Source organism: Cricetulus griseus, chromosome 3 (assembly GCF_003668045.3).
Source record: "Cricetulus griseus strain 17A/GY chromosome 3, alternate assembly CriGri-PICRH-1.0, whole genome shotgun sequence".
NCBI lineage: Eukaryota > Metazoa > Chordata > Mammalia > Rodentia > Cricetidae > Cricetulus > Cricetulus griseus.
In genome coordinates, this window is record NC_048596.1 from 182,648,482 (window position 1) to 182,664,894 (window position 16,413).

A 16,413-nucleotide genomic window follows, 5' to 3' on the forward strand; every position below is an offset into this window, starting at 1 on the left:
AGGAATTATGAACCAAATGACAAAACTGCCTGTCTTCTAGAGAAGAGGGCAAAGACCTCAGCCCAGGACAAACATGCTGCCTCCACCCACACAGAGAAGGCCTTTCCTAAGCTTTGTGTTTGGGGCTGGGTACCACAGCTGTTCAAGGTATCTGTGCTTTTTCGCAGCCTCTGCTGCCTGCCACTTTCAGCAGACCACCTATCCTGCCTAACGCTTTTGTGAAGATCAAATAAGAAAAGACATATAACCTGGATATGGTGGAATATGCCTGGAATCCTAAGATTTAAAAATGAAGAGTTCAAGGCCAGACTCGGTTATGTAATGAGTCAGCTGATGCTACATGAGACCCTATCTCAAAAGAAGAAAAAGGGGAGAAAAAAAGGAAAGAAAGAAGCCATGTTAATTCTTTGGAAACTGAGAGTGCTAGTAGGCATGTTGGATGGTGGCTGCTATCTTACTACACCTTCCACAAGTTCTGGCCTTGAATATGCTTGATTCATGCACTTACTGCTGCCACAATATGAGCACATCCAGTGGGATGCTCCAAGCTGGTGGTTTTATATCTTACTTTCCTTTGCCTAGAAATGTGTTTGGTTCTTGTTGTGGCTACTTTTCTTGTTGCTATGATAAAATACTAAACAAGAAGCCACTTTAGAAAAGAAAGGGGTCTGCAGGATGTTTCAGTGGGTAAAAACTCCTGACAATGTAATTTCAGTTTCCAAGACCCATAAAGTAGAAGATCAACTCTCAAAAGTTGTCCTTTGACCTCCATTTGCCAGCTACACCATGGCTACACACACACACACACACACACACACACACACACACACACACACAGAGAGAGAGAGAGAGAGAGAGAGAGAGAGAGAGAGTTAATTTTTAATTATTTAATGTACTTAAAAGCGTGTGTGTGTGTGTGTGTGTGTGTGTGTGTGTGTGTGTGTGTGTGTGTGTGTGTGTTAGATTTTAGACAGAGTTTCCCCTGTGTAGCTTTGGAGCTTGTCCTGGAACTAGCTCTTATAGACCAGGCTGGTCCTCTCTCACAGAAATCTGCCTGCCTCTGCCTCCCAAGTGCTGGGACTAAAGGTGTGCACCACCACCACCTGGCCCATATTTTTGTATATTAAAAACAACTAAGAAAGGGTATATTTTGGCTCACAGTTGAAAGTATGGTCTATTATAGTAGGAAGTTAGGCAGCAGGAGCTTGAGGTAGCTGGTCGCATTGTGTCTATCCGCAATTAAGAAGCAGAGAGAAAGAGAAATAAATGCTAATGTTCAGCTCATTTCTCCTTTCTATTTAGTCCAGGACCCTACCTCATGAATAGTGCTGCCTATAGTCAAAAAGGATCTTTCCCCTTCTGTTAATATAACCTAGTTAGTCAGTCCCCCTCAAGGTGTGCCCAGAGGTTTGTCTCCCAGGACTTTCTAGTTTCCATCAAGTTGACAACAGATATTGTCAATATCACAATAGTTCTCTAACACTTGTTATAAATATTCCAAGCTTCTCAACCATCTATTTCCTATAGAAATGCCTCTCCAGTACCCTGGAGCACATGGTTGCAAATCCTACCATTTGATCACAGCTTTTCTGCTCCCACTTCCTATTGCACTAACCCTTGATGACCAAACAGAAGACCTCTTTACAAAATAACCATGAAGCATCTCTCCTTCCTTCAAATAGTTCTTGAGTTCCTACTGATGTTTATTTAGAAAGGACATGATCACTATGATTAAGAGTAGGCTCTACAGTCTGATGGTCTGGGTGGAATCCCAGTTATACCTCTTACTGACTGCATGACCTTGGGAAAGTTACTTAAAAATCACTGAATGTTGCTTCCCTCAACTCAAAATATAGACATAATGGCTGTAATTAATACACAGTGCCTAAGCCACTAGAAGTACTTGATAAAGGAGGGATAGCATTATCCTAAAGCACTTTTTGTATGCTGCCATGTAATTGCCATGACAGCAAGGGAAACTTCGTTTTATTGTGCTAGATGAGGAAATAAGCTCAGAAAAGTTAAAACTCAAGTTGGGATGATAGCTTAGTTGGTAAAGTGCTTGGCTTGTAAGTATGAGGACCTGAATTATAGCCCATTGGACCAAAACTTTAAAAGGTGGGCATGGGCTGGGGAGGCAGACAGGTGGATCCATAAGAACTCACAAGCTAGTCAGCATAATCTACTAGGCAAGTGCCAGGCCAACGAGAGAAGCTATCTCAAAAACCAAGATGGATAGCATCTGAAGAAAAATAGCTAAGGTTGTCCTTTGACCTCTACACATATGTACACACACACACACACACACACACACACACACACACACAAACACACAGTTAAAATACATTTGCATGAGGTTGAATATTTGATGATGAAAATTAGATTCCAGATGAAGTCTGTCTTAGTGGAAACCACAGCATTCTGACTGCTCTAGCCAACTTACACTAATGCAACTTTGTGATTACTTTAGTTTTTGTTCCTTGGTCTACTCCATTTGTAGGCCCTTTTCCTTCCCATTGGGAAAACATGCAGTTTAAGTCCTGGCTGTCCCCAAACTTACCATCAGCACTTGATTCCTCTAAGTCAGGGGCCTTCCAATGGAACCAGGGAGACCTTGTCCCCAGGATCTTTTACTTGAATCTACCAATTACATGTTGACATATGAAATCTGACATTTATACTCATTCCTCTGAGACCAATCTGAATACTTTCTCTATAGTCCAACACTCTCTGTTAATATAATTTTCACTGAACTTCACATATATTCTTTCCTTTCCCCCTCCCATCCCTATCTTTCTATCTTCCTGGTTTTTGTTTTTGTTTTGTTTTAGATAGTTTCACCCTGTAGTCTTGTCTGGTCTGAAACTCATAGCCATCCTCATGAATCAACTTCCAAAGTATCCAGGTAGTGATGGTGCATGTCTTTTATTTCAGCAGAGGCAGGCAGATTTCTGTGAATTTGAGGCTAGCCTGGTCTATAGTGTGAGTACCTGGTTTTTAAATTTATATTGTCTAATATCTTCCTCAGCACAACCTGCAAGAGAAATGCAAATACTTCCATTTTATAGAAGATGAATTGAGACTCTTGCCAAGGCCAAGCACACAGGAGAACAGCCTCGATCTTGGGTGTGGTTTGATTCCTGTCCAGGAATTTCCCCCCAGAGCACAAGGCTTATTCTCTTGGGGAACTCTAGTGACCAAGAGACTTAGTGCTCTTAAGACATCTGGTAGAGGCGTACTCTAATCATCCTCTTCCTCAACTCATTAACAGAAGATATGTGCATAATGTGATTAGCTAATCTGTTTATTTATTGTATGCTTATCAAAATGACTCAAATTTTTTTCTCAGGATCATCAGCCACCAGAAAACAGGGGCCAAATCCCAGCAACTTAACAAATGTTTTCAATCTTTTAATGACCAATAAATCTTTGATCTATCTGAAAATTGTCTGCCTGCTTTTCTCCTGTTGTTCTTAGCCTTTAATATTCTATACGTCCCCATTATTAACAACAGTCAATATTCAGTAAATGTTAACTGTAGAGCAGTTACTGTTCTAAGTAATTTAACTCATAATCAGAGAGGCAGGCTATTATTCCCTCATTTTATAAATGAGAATTCAGAAGTTTAAGGGCACACAGCCTAAATGATAGAGCCGGGATTCAATCTCAGGCTAAAGTTATAAAAACTACTTTGCTAAATATCCATTTATAAAGAAAATTTCCCCCAAAAGAGAGCATGCTAACATAGTGCTAATCCAGTACAAATATAACATAGCCATAAATGTAAGTAATACATAATTATATTCATATATATACACACATATAAAGATAGATACAAATTTTTGCAGAGCTGGGGACTGAACCCAGAATGAACTATATAACCTAACATTCACATATATTGTTAAATTTTAAAAAATTAGATTTTTGCTGATTTGTTTATTTGTATTAATGTTTTGCCTGCATGCATGTATGTGCACCACATGTATATCTGTTGAATCCCCTGAAACTGGGGTTACAGATGATCTTTGAATCACTATGTGTGTGCTGGGAATCAAACTTGCGTCCTCCGCAAGAGCAACAAGTGCTCTTAACAGCTAAGCTGTCTCTCCAGTTCTAGCATAAATTTTCTAAAAGTTACATTTAAAGAAGTAAAAAGAAGCTGAGTAGGATTAGCTTTAATAGTATCTTTTATTTAAGTCAATGTATACAAAGTAGTTTTTCAAACCTGATGCACTTCAAGTGCTCAGTAGTCAGCTAGTAGCCACCATTGAATGACACAGATAAAAGCAGACTTTGTATTTTTTTGTGTTTCATCCTTTTTATTTGTTCTATTTCAACTTTAAAATTCACTTTTGGTTTAGAATTGGATCAAATAAGGCTATGCTAATGGAAATGTGCCCTTTGGATAATTTGATGAACAGAGCAGCAGTTTAGGACTGTGGAAAGAACATGTATTAGGTGTGATGAAATGTGTGTTTTAAGACCCATCTTTGCCACCAACCATGGATGTGGTCAGAGAATCCTTCAAATTCCATTAGCCTCTGTCTTAATAATAAAAAAGATATGATAGTTTATGATACTTAAACTTATTTCCATCTTTAAAAACTCCTGCTTATAGCAACACTCTTTTGAGGGTTTCAGCACATCTACTCAATATTTCTTTAATGTCAGGCCTTGTGCTAAGTTGGGGATTGAATTCCATGAGCCAAGACATGTATACGATACATTGCAGACAGTAGAAATATTTGTTGAATGATTATAAGCCCAACCCAGTCTTCCTCTGAGGGAACTTTGAGTTATTGCCAGAATAATTATGACAGTCTTAGGAATTAGTTATATATTTTGTTTCTTTTCTTATATTGGATGAAAATATTCATAGTATATGCTTTCTGGAGGAGATATCTGGGATTTAAAACTATTTCCTGATCCTGTTAGCAAAGAGGGTGATGCTCAGCCATAGGCACAGCTGTCTACAAATGGCCTCTTATTACATGCTGTTCTGATGCTGCGGAGAGCTAAGACTCTAAATAAGACAACAATTAAATCTGTCTGTGGTCCTATGAATCAGAGCAGACCCATATGGGAAGCCAGATCCTTGGCCTCCAAATGCCCTTAGGACCCACATCTCCTGTCAGAGTTCTGTAAGCCCCAGCATGTAGAGAAAATGAATCACTCAAAAAAGGGATGGAAACCTAGCTTAATGAAAGGCATCTTATTAAGGTCTGCTATTTCTGAGCAATATGCAAACCAAAGCCTAGGGAGAAGAGAAAAAGGACAAGTCTATTATTCCTCTTTCCCTGCTTTTGACATCTAAGGCTACAGCTACCAAATGGAGAGTTCCTGGGCACAAGACCCCATGTGTGTGGAAAGATGGGGACAGTTGAAACTGTTACCCTGGGAAGCCAGAGCTTGGTGACATTGAGTTCACCAAGCTCCAAGTTGCCCATCTCCAGGAGTCTTGCAGCCACATCTGAAGGTGAACTGTGATGGTGTGAGGACAGGAACACGATGTTTCCCCAAGACTGGCTGAGGTCCACAACAATGAGAAGTTTTATTTAGGTGTTAAGAACTTTGATGTGAAAATCCGAGAATGGGAATAGATGAAAGAGTCCCCTAACAATATCACTGTTTTGTCAGCTCTGAATGCACTTGGTACTTTTTTTTTTTAAAGCAGAGGCTTTTTCTTCTTCCTTTCTTAAAAAAAAATCCACTTTATTGCTAACCAGACTTAAATTCCTGTGAAAAATTTCCACTCTAGAAAGGAAACCCTATGTTATTACACAGTCTTCTTTGGTAACCAGATTCAACCAACAAACCTTACCAGAATAAGACAAAGAATGGCAGTGGTAGTATACTTGCTGAACTTGAAAGGACTCTGTGACTTGTGTTTGAATTCTAGTTTGCCCCAACTTCATTCTTCTAAAATTAGATATACCTTTACATAGGACAGTCCAATACTTCATTTTTTAAATTTTATTTATTTATTTATTTATTTATTATTTATTTATTTATTTATTTATTGCTTCAGCAGTAGAAAAAGAAATGTGGCAAGGATGGATTTGGAGTTTAATAGATCCCGATGGAACCTAAACTCTGCTGCCTCTGTGATATCTTCGGCAAGCCCCTTTCCTCTTAAAGCTTTGTTTGTTCACCTTCAAAGTGGGAATAACACCACCACCTACCTCACAGGACTGTCAGGATTAAATTCATTCTTGCATGCAAACAGCCTGATTTAGAAAATGTTTCCTCTTATTATTAGCTTGTAATTCTTTAAATAGGGATTGCCGATGGGCTTATTCAAAATGATGTGGTGAAAAAAACCTTCCATTCTCTTCTGCGACTAGCTTTAGGGAAATCCTCACAGAGACTGTGGCTCTCAGCTCTGTTCAATTCCTTCCTCTTTGAAGCTGGCAGGCAGAGGCCCGTATTCCAGAACCTTGGATAGATCCATGCCTTTGCTCAGCCACTCTATCACTAAGGAGCCAATAGTCGGAGGAGCTACAGCAACCTGGGAATTTTTCCAGCAAGGCTACATTAAAGCAAGGATGCTCCCCGATATGAATGCTATCACTTGTGTGCACACTCACACTGTCATTCATGTTTATATTCTTCAACATGGGCAGCCTGCCTTCCTGGATTTTTTTAAGGTGTCTCTTCTCAGAAAGCTATAACTCCACCCATAAGAGGTTTTCAAATTTAGAGACCCTTTATTCTTTCCTATGAGCTTCAAGAATTTTTTTAGCCCCCCAAAGAACAAAAACACTATCCACATCTTCCTGTATCTTCTGGTATTTAATTTGTTGACTTCAGTACAAGGATTAAACTTTTTTGTTTTGTTTTTTGTTTTTTTAAATAGGGTTTCTCTGTGTATCTCTGGCTGGCCTGGAACTATATAAACCAGGCTATCCTGGAAATATGTAGACCACGCTGGCATTGAATTTAGAGATCCACCTGCCTCTGCCTCCTCAGTGCTGAGATTAAAGGCATGGCCCACCATTGCACAGATGGATTCAAAATTCTTTTTGTTTGTTTGGAGTTTTTCAAGACAGGGTTTCTCTGTGTAGCTCTGAAGATCAAGCTGGCCTCAAACTCATAGAGATCCACCTGTCTCTGCCTCCCAAATGCTGGGATTAAAGGCATGTGCCACCATCGCCCAGCTTCCTCCTCCTCCTCTTCCTCCTCCTCCTCCTCCTCTTCTCCTTCTTCTTCTTCTTCTTCTTCTTCTTCTTCTTCTTCTTCTTCTTCTTCTTCTTCTTCTTCTTCTTCTTCTTCTTCTTTGATTAAACATTCTTGATTAACCTCAAGTAAAAGCAATGATGCATGCACACGAGGAAATGTTTCAGAAGACATAGATTCAGGAATGAATGAAAAGAAACATAAAATAATTTTATTGCCTGTAGGTGATGTTAAGCACCCTTCTCTAATCAGGATAATCAGGTGGTTCAATTTATGAGGTGATTTAGCTTTTCACTCGCCAATGCAGAACACAACACACTATATGTAGTCACCTTCTGAGCAGGCAAGGAAGAAATTAAGTCCTATTTTTACTTTATGATACTGAGTCATGTAGTTCAATGCAAATCACTTGGATGCCAGAGTAAGAACAATGCCAGGTATTTAAATACCTTCCCCTTGAGGAGCTCTAACAATTCCATGACAGTGTGAAAGCCTTTCAGAGCAACTCCAGAAGAGACACATGTCACCAGGCGGGCTTTTAGGACTGAGTATGTCTCATCCATCTCCCCCACTCCAGTTCTTAGGGAAAGCCAGAGCTCGAGGGCCTTTTGTATTTAGTAATAGCCTCTAGATGTCTGAAGTTTCTAAGCCACAATGTCATTGAGGAAAATAAGGCTTGGTTTTGAAAACATGTCACTGACTGCTTTAAAAGGAGAAAGAGAAAAAGATAAAAAGTGGGATTTGAGAGGAAGGAAAGAGTAAAAGAAGGTAGGGGTGAGACCAGAAAGATACCTGAACTTCCCAGACTTTGATAACTGTTTTCTATGCATTGTCCTAATAAATGGATTTGATGCCTTTTCTCAACTGTACAGAGACATAAAGGCCATCAGACCCACTTTTCTACGTGGCTGAAGACAGCAGCAGTCTTACTGCTTGATGACATTTGAAAGAACCACACACAAGAACAGCATCTTGGGGGAAGAAGGTGCCTCCGTGGGAGGATGCTTACTTAACAGTCCTGGGTTCCATCCTCAACACTATGAAAAAAAAAAACCCAACTAGACATCTACTCCAAAGGTAAACAGGAAATTAGCCCCAACAGAAAGGTGTGTGGTTTTACCTAAAAAAATGCCTACACCAACTCTGAGCCTCTCTACACTACCGGGGAACAGTGGTTGTCAAATTGTGCCTTGGTTTGACTTCCTTCCAGCAGGGGTCACTGTGGATGCTGGCAGTGGATACTTAAGGGCAAAGAACCAGGTAGGCTTGGCTGACTGGTGGCTCCACTGCCTGGCTCCACAGTCCATAATCTATCCCCTTAATTTATGTGAAGGAGATTATCTTGAAAAGTGATGGTGGTATTGAAACTGGGGTCAATTGCTGAGACTGATCAGTCTGAGAGGGTGTGTTCATCTTCTAGGAGTATTAAGACAGTCTCATACAGCCCAGGCTGACTCCTACCTTACTGCAATCCTTCTGCCTCAGCCATGCCTGATTTATACCAGGTATTTCTGAGACTCCATTTGTGATTACTAGTAACCCTAGCTTTATAGTCCTCCCAGACTCTATTGATAGGCCTCTCAAACCTTACCGGCAGTCAGTAGTAATAGTAGGGTAGATTCTGGTCATTAGGTTAGCCCACTACAGCATGATAAGGAGCTCCAGGGAATGAGGACTGATTGTGATGTCAGGGTCAGATTTAGGTTCCCAAAAGGCTGAAGAGGGGGCCACATCCTTGTCAAGTTTAACTGACTGGAACATATCCAGTCCTTTAGCCTAGACCCTCGGCAGTTTAAAACTGCCTCCATCCTGAAGGTACAATTTGGACCTTAGGTCAGCAGTGTGGCTTCAGAGTTGAAAGGATGACTCTCTTGTTCCCCTCTACCTCCAAGCTTAGTTCCTCTTCTTCCTCCTTCTCTCCATTCCTCCCCCTGCCATATGTATAGGCTCATCACAGCATGGCACACACGTGAACACAGGAGCACGAACCGACACATTCACCCAGTCATACACACTTTCGCTCACACTGACCCACACTACTACCAATAAGAACACACCCAACCACAGAAACAAATTTGACCTATTATAGCTAATAGGGCACGAGGTTAAGTGGGTCCTGTCAACATGCCTCTTCACCTAGCTCATGCATGTCTCCTAAACTCCTACCCTTCCCGTAAGGTAGAACCCCTGGTCATCCCAGTCCTCGTGGCCACAAGTCCTGGCTCTGGTAACTATCGCGCACACCGCATTCTTGGGGCAGGACTGACAGTGGGGTTCGGGCAGGGAAGGGGGGTGGCTAGAGAAGAGTGTTTGGTACAGGAACCAGCACAGCACAACCACCTCCTCCCTAGGGATTTTCCATTCCGGCTCGCGCGGGCCCGCGAGGAACGAGCGCGCTTTGTCTCTCCGCTCCTGGCACGTTTCCGTGGAAGCTACCCGTGCCGCGCCCGAAGCCCCCCTTCCTCAGCCGCGCCCCTCGCGCAGCCCAGCCATGCAAGTCTGTCAATGCTGCGATCGCCGCTTTGTCCTCCAGCGAATGCCTGGGCAGAGCGCGAAAGCCCGGCACCTGAGAGCAGCCACTGGCACGCCGGGTACCAGATCCCCGCGGCCAGATCTGGAGCGCGCTCCGCGTGCAGCGGAGCATCTCTCCAGGATCCGCGAACGCGGAGGACATCGCCTGGAGCTGTGGGTTGCCGGAGAGGGAGACCATCGGGTCCTGCCCCTCAGGTGCCCATCTAGATCTGACTCCTCGCCTGGGTGCTAGAGCTCTAATCCCCGGGGCGTGGCGTGGCGGCGAGGATGATCTCCACTTTGTACTGCCTGGGACCTGGATCTAGGTAGAGAGGGCCTGGGCGATAAGACCCAGGTAGGGAGGGGTCCCTTAGACTCTCACTTCCACCCACCTCCCACACCCTAGCTATTTAGACCTTAGGCGCGGCTCCATCACAGAAGACCGGAGCATCCATCAGAGCTTTCCTTTATGAGCTTAGAGTAGGGTGGGGAGGGGTCCTCCAGTCCCTCACTTTCTCCATTCCTCAAAAACAAATGCTCCACAAAGAATCCAACTGGGTGCAAGAGGTAAGGGGAAGACTCCAGATTTATCCATTTCCTAGGATGCAAAGGAGGGCAAGGGGAAGGGTCTCCCTCACAACTCGAAATCTAAAGAGAGTCTAAGAGGAGGGGAGGAGTCTCATCCATCACACCCCAATCCCCCTTTGCAACCTCAAGCTGCTGGGGTGTTATAGGGAAGGGTTCCCCTGTCTCCAAACCTCTCATCCCAGAACACTCTCTCCATCCTCAACAACCCAAGCAGCTTGGACTTTGGACACGGAAAGGGAGACTCCAAGCATTTTTCATGCTCTCCCAGGAGAGACGAGAGAGGGTCTTCCAGCCCTCGTCCCTTAACATTCAAGAAGCCCATCACCACACGGTAAAATCCAGCCTCAGCTGCTCTGACCTCAGGCACTGGGCCACGAAGAGGCCCGCACTCGGTCTTCAAGCTCCACGGACAGATGGTGTTGAGAGCGGCGAGGACACGTCCCGTCAACTCCCCAGACCCCCCTCTCCTCAATAAAACAAAAGCGAGTCCTGCAGCACCCACCTCACACGGCGCTCAGGAGGGCGCTCAGCGCGCGGCAGCGCACGCGGCACCTTCCGGCCCCTCGCGACCCGGGCTTCCCAGCGGCGCTTCTCGCGGCGGTGGCGGCTGCAGCGGCCGCGGCTCTGGCATCCGGAGCCTCCCTCGGACTCAGCACCTGGAGCGGCGAACAGCTCCGCGCCTCATTCCGCTGACCCCGCCTCCCCCGCGCCACCGTAGCCAATGGTGATGCAGGCTCCGCCCAGGAGGCTGCCCATTGGGAGGTTCCGGCCCCTCCGTAGAGACCTTGTCCCCAGAGACCGCCCGAGTGTTTGCTCTGCCTACTGGAACGTGTAGTCTCTTAGGGCCTCGGAGTGGGCTCGTGCCGGGGGTTGCTGAACAGAGATGGACTGCATTTCCCAGAGTGCATTGAGAAGCCTTAGGCGCGGAGGAGGGTGGGAGGACTGTTTCCATAGCAAAGTCGGCCCCTTGGGGATGGTGAAGAAGTGGGGCAGGCCCCGGGACCTCGGAGGAATGCACGTGATCTGGGATCCCTTCTTCGGTGGCGGGATCGGTTCTCTTTTCCTCTGTGTTCCTACCTGGGGACACTAGGCCTCAGTTTCCCTGTCTAGGAAGACGGGTAACGAGACGGCCTCGCTCCCACACTCGGTGGAGCCAAACGAGAGTGAGCCGCTTTGGTTCTTGCCCACCAGAGATGAAAAAGGATACAAGAGGAGACCTTCACGCGGCATTCTGAACTTTATTTTTTGCCTTAATCCAGATAGTGCAGGGCTTTACTTCTTGGTCACATTTCTTGCGCCTCTTATCCCCACATTCTTGCCAACCCGATGCTGTAGCATCTCTCCTTCAGGGCTTTTTGATAGACAAAAAGTGAGTGAGCTATTTCCGTTTAAAACCCTCCACAGGCCTCCTGGGCACCCTGGGATCAAATCCACATCCCTCAGCAAAGCTGGAAAATCCCTTGAGAGTTCCGCTCCACCCTCTTTTGCGTAGTTCTTGACTTTGGAAACTGGCAAGCCTTGAACACCCCTTTCCTGTCCCTCTTGTGACCCCTTCCATCTATCTTTCTCCAACTCCCCAACACCCTTAAAGCCCAGTTTAGATGTTGCCTTGATGTGTGAAGAGTTCCCTGATGTTCTGCCCAGTGTTGCACGTCTCTTTCTGTGTCTATCAGCCTTTACTTCCTCTATTTTATTTGCATGTTCACACACTCGTGTTCCTCATGAAATTGTACACTCAAAAGCAAGAGGCAAGACTTGTGAATTATTTATATCTACAGACCCATGTCTACAACATCTGACATATAGTAGGCATTCAACAAATGTTGAGATTTACCTATATTTACTGAAAATGAACAGCAGTTTAACCGACTTTGGCACACACCTCCAAAATCTTTATTTCCTAAGATTAGGTGTTTCCCATGCTAGAGATGTTCACAAGAAGGATACCAATGGTTGAAAAAAATGTTTAAATGCTATTCAGACTGTTAGGATTGATTGGGATTTTTGCCCTAATGTCCTGAGGGTCCTTCTACTCAGGTGGTTATGTGTGTGTGTTTGTACGTATGTATGTATATCCTGCTATTCCTGTCAGTTCTCCACTAAATGCCATCAGTCATGTTCCTCTGTCTGTAACTGTTGGCCCTTCTTTCTGTGTCTAAATGCATACCTCCCACTCCTTTCTGGGAAGATCTTCTGTCACCTGTCACTCGTGAAATAAGATGCTGGCTGTCCTTTTAAACTCTCTGCTCAGCATCACAGGACTCCGTGGTGATTTCCTACCTTGCTAGGTAGCATTCCCCACCCCACCCCTGACTCTCCACTAAAGATTCTGATATTCACTAGATGTCCCATTAATTCCATACGTATTTTGTCACCATCCCAGAAATTTAGGGTATATGACAACAAAACCATTCTGAAAAGAATGTCCTAATATACAAGTGTAATTAATTGACTGTGGGAAAGGAAGTAACTAGAAAGACTACTACTCTGACTGGAGCCTGAGAGGAAGGAAGCCTGCCATCCTTGTACCAGTGATAGCTGCAGAGCAAAGGCTAAAGCAAAGGAATGAGTAGAATGACAGCTCTTCCTTAACAAGACTTCTAAGAAGCATTGCTGAGAGGCCTTGATCGTGACTGAATCATGAAGGAGGGCTGCTGGAGCTGACCTAACAGATGGGGGCCTCTCTGCCGAGGATGAGAAAACTGCAAGGAGCAGAGGGAAATGGGATGTTGAAGATCAGTTCCTGAGTCTGTGGATACAGTCAGAGCAAAGACTGTTGGGAAATTAGGTAAAAGGACTATGCCAAATAGTAGGCACCAGCAGAAGGCTACTGAAGTCACCAGGAGCCAGAGGTGAAACACTTTGGAGGTCAGTTGAGTTCTTCAGAAGTAGTGCTAGTGCAGGAAATTAGATTAATGACAGAGCACTGACCTACCATGTACAAGGTCCTGTGTCTAACTCCTAGTATTACCCCTCCAAAAAGTTAGGCTAATTTTCAGAAATGGTTACAAATAGGAAAAAGTTAAGGTTCCTGGATTCTACTCAGCACCCCAGCGAATACTAGAATAGATTCTGCTAGAGGCAGGAAGCTAGGTTCTAATCCTGATTTGCCTCTGATTAGGTCTGTCAGCTATAAAATGCTGTTTACTGATGTTGGGTAGAAGCTAATAAGGATATAGGTGGGGAAATTCAAACCCATTTACTAGCTGTATGAGCTCATAGAAACTACATTCTGGGATTTGTAGTTTTCCTATTTGAAAATGTTGCAAGGAATAGATAAATTACCTTATGTAAAGTATTTCACCTGCATTAAGCCTCAACAAAATTTTTATGGGTGCAGTGAACTTTATTGATGGTATTCAAGAGAGTAGGGCTCCCTAAGCTCCTGTTATTCTGGGGGTCAGGGATGGAAACTGTGAGGGAGATGATCAGTGTGGGGCCTGAGTTGGACAGGGACTGCTCAGCAGCCAGGGCCTCTCTTTTGCTGCTGGGGGTGGATGTCCAGAGGTGGCTTCTTACTCCTTGGAGGTCATGTAGGCCATGAGGTCCACCACCCTACTGCTGTATCATAGTCATACCAGGAAATGAGCTTTAAAAAGTTATCATTGAGAGCAGTGCCAGCTCCAGCATCAAAGGTAGAAGAGTGGGAGTCACTGTTGAAGTCACAGGACACAACCTGGTCCTCAGTGCAGGCCAGGGTGCCCTTTAGTGGGCCCTCAGATGCCTGCTTCCCCACCTTCTTGATGTCTTCATACTTGGCAGCTTTCTCCAGGCAGCATGTCAAATCTACGACAGACACACTGTGGGTAGGAACATGGAAGGCTATGCCTGTGAGCCTCCTATTCAGCTTGGGGATGACCTTGCCCACAGCCTTGGCAGCACCAATGGATGCAGAGACGATGTTCTGGGCAGCCCCACGGCCATCACACCACAGCTTCCCAGAGGGGCCATCCATAGTCCTTTGGATGACAGTGATGGCATGGACTGTGGTCATGAGCCCTTCCACAATGCCAAAGTTGTCATAGATAACTTTGGTCAGGGGGCCTAAGCAGTTGGTGGTGCAGGAAACATTGCTGACAATCTTGAGGCAGTTGTCATAATTCTCATGGTTCACACCCATCACAAACATGGGGGCATCAGCAGAGGGGTGGAGATGATAACCCTCTTGGCCCCGCCCTTCAAGTGGGCCCCAGCCTTCTCCATAGTGGTGAAGATGCCAGTAGACTCCACACATACTCGGTACCAGCATCACCCCTTTTGATGTTGGCGAGATCTGGCTCCTGGAAGATGGTGACAGCTTTCCCGTTGATAACAAGCTTCCCATTCTCAGCCTTGACTGTGCCTTTGAACTCACCATGGGTAGAGTCATACTGGAACACATATAGACCATGTAGTTAAGGTCAATGAAGGGGTCATTGATGGCAACAATGTCCTATTTGCCAGAATTGAAGACAGCCCTGATAACCAGGTGCCCAATACGGCCAAATCCGTTCACTCCAACCTTCTCCATTGTGTGTCAGGAACGAGGCTGGCACTGGTGCCCAGAGAAATTAGGGTTTGCCTCCCTACCCTCTCTTAGTACTTGTATGACTTGCTCAGGTTATTTATCATTGTCATTATTTTCTTATTTGAGAAATGGAGATGATGATACCTCAGAGTTGAGAGGATGAACTGGATGCATTAAAGTGCCTGACTCATAAAAAAAAATGTTCACTATATTTAGTTTCTCATTTTAGGGTATAGGATCCTAAAAGAATGGAATTCTGGGTAGCTAGCAGCTAGAGTTGTGGAAGATTCTAGAAAAATGTTGTGCTTATGCTAGTTTCTTCCTCCTTAAAAAGGAAAACAGAGCTTGGGGGAGTGCTATGTGTTTTAGTCAAGCAAGGAGATTAACTAGAATCCTAAATTTTAGACATTGGGCATTGAAGGAATTGACCAGGGCTATGTTCTAAAATGTCTCCCAGAGTAAGCTGAGAGTCAAACTTTATTCTAAAGATAATGAAGGTTTTTAAGGAGGTGTGCATTTTGAAAGTGTTCAGTGGCTGTGTAGAGAATAACCAGAAGATGATGAAGTCGGATGTAAATTGAGATGCTGCAGCAGTAATCCAGCAGTGTGGGAAAAGAAGCTGATGACTGAGCCCTTCAGGAGGGGGCTTCTTGGCCAGCACTGCCCTTCTTGCTGCTCTAGCCCTGCCCCACCCATCCAGTGCCTTGCTGAAGACTATGGCCATCTCCTTCTCTGAGGCCTGGCATGCCTCCACTGCTCTTCCTTGAATAGGGGTAGTGGCCACAGTCCAGAGAGACCAAGGAGGGCGCCTCAGGGCAGCTTGAGAGGGGAAGAAAAGGGGTAAGTCTGAGTGGGGAGGGTGTTGCTCAGGCCCAGCTATGAGTGGAATACACAGGCTGTAAATGAGCAACATAGCTTTGCCAGAACTGTAGCTGGCAGGGCTGTGTGTTCTACATCACCACCAAAAAGAGGCGGGATTCCAATGGTATGCACGCTGGAGAGGTTGGGCAAAAGTGGTCATTTCCTCCCTACTCCAGCCCTGTTGTTTCTTCCTCTTTATCCACCCCTGCTGATCTCCGAACACCAGAGGATCCAAGCCCCTGACAGAATGAGGCTCCACGGGGCCTCTCCCCTACCATTCCACCCTTGATCTTTTCTACCCATTGACGGCCTTAGGCTGTGCCCTCTACTCCTAGGACCCACTGTAGAGGTCCTACCAAGCTGGTTCTTTCCTCTTCTGTCAAGGGAACCCATCCTAACTTGCCATGGGTTCCCCTTCCTGTACCAAGAAAACCCCTGTCAGAATAAACCTGGACCCCACCCCTGGCCTTGGTTCTGCCAGCTTCATTTAGGGCCAAATGGAATCTGTGAAGGAAGAAAAAAGAGCTGAGAGGCTCCTAAGCCTGCAATGCCCACTGAATGAGCTGATAAACTCTGCCACCTCCTTCAAAATAAAAATAAAAAAGCAAAACTTCAGAAGTCTTTGGGGGGTTTCGTGCAGTTGGGTTTATTTTTATTTTTCGTATGCCATGGAGCACATGTGGAGGTTGGAGAACAACTTTGGGGAATTGATTCTCACCTTCTACCTTTTCTGAGGCAGGGTCCTTTGTTTCTCAATCTGCACTCCATAC

At 44.9% G+C, this 16,413-nt stretch overlaps 1 pseudogene; it reads right to left on the reverse strand.

Moving 5' to 3' along the window:
* Nucleotides 1-13,790: 13,790 nt before the first annotated feature.
* LOC100759335 lies at nucleotides 13,791-14,785 on the reverse strand (annotated as a pseudogene).
* Between the last annotated feature and the right edge of the window lie 1,628 nt (nucleotides 14,786-16,413).